This window comes from Myzus persicae, unplaced genomic scaffold (assembly GCF_001856785.1).
Source record: "Myzus persicae strain clone G006 unplaced genomic scaffold, MPER_G0061.0, whole genome shotgun sequence".
NCBI lineage: Eukaryota > Metazoa > Arthropoda > Insecta > Hemiptera > Aphididae > Myzus > Myzus persicae.
Genome location: NW_019104338.1, coordinates 71302 through 72518, shown reverse-complemented (window position 1 = coordinate 72518; position 1217 = coordinate 71302).

Here is a 1217-nt window from a genome sequence, read left to right as displayed (position 1 = left end):
AATATTTTATAAATATTGTGTTAAGAAAATAAATAATTATTGCAATAAATTAGAGTTAGGTAATATGTTATGTGAGTACCTATATGTAAAAAATAATTTAGTATAATAATAACTTCAAGCCTGGGCAGGTTAATGAACATTTTTAACTGAGTTAAGTCAAGTCGATATGAAACATTTAAAAAAGTTTTAAGTTAATAGTTCCCCTTTATTTAATTTTAATTCAGTTAAGTTAAAATTGATTTGGAAACTTACAACTAACTTATTTTTCAAGCTTTTTTCCCTAACAAATACAATTTTATTAACAATTATAGAAAAAAAAACTAAATAAACTAAAAATATAAATAACTACTGCAATTATTGGTTTTTCCATTATAAAAAAATAAGTAAAAATCACAAAGGCTTATAAAAATTTGTTGTCAAAATTGTATGGTTTATAGAACACGCCGTTATAAATATTCAGAAAAATTTCCTGTATATCTACGATACGTCCTATACTACGGTATATTTTTTTGGAGTTACATCATAAATCGATTTTGTCGAAAACCGGGTTTTCGTGAAAATTCACCTTTTTCCTTAATTTTGTGTTTGTTTTTCCTGCCGCCTTTGAAAATTATTGAGAATTTTTTACTTTTGACCCCTCAAAGTACCGATACTAGTATAAAAGTATATTTTTCATAATCACTCGTACGGTTTGATTACTGTTTAGGACAGTCAGTTTACCACTCTGTGAACATTTTTGTTTTTTAGATACAACTATAATATAATGTAATATTACCTAATATATTATAATAGGACAATGAAATATATATATAACACTAAATTAATAGTGTCCTACTGTAACTGCTAACTTTGGATTAAAAAAAAATTATAAGTTATAAATTAAAATTGTGTCTTATGAGTCATCACTTATAACGGGTATTTCTAAATTAAACCGTATAATGAATGTCTATTTAAAGTACTTAAAATTTTTTTTATAATTATAAAATTACCCTACCATCAGGGAGCAGAAAAACGACAACGATGAGCGGCGTTTGTATATTATTTGATCTCTAGTATTTTGTACATTTGCTCTCAGAAATAAAATATGAGTCTACTCAGGGGTAGCATATTTTTCATGAAATTAAATTTTTATTTGTAGTATAAAAAATAAATTTAAGCACCAAAAAAATATGAAACCAAAATTAATTACTTTAAACATCGACGCTTTCGGGCTTCGG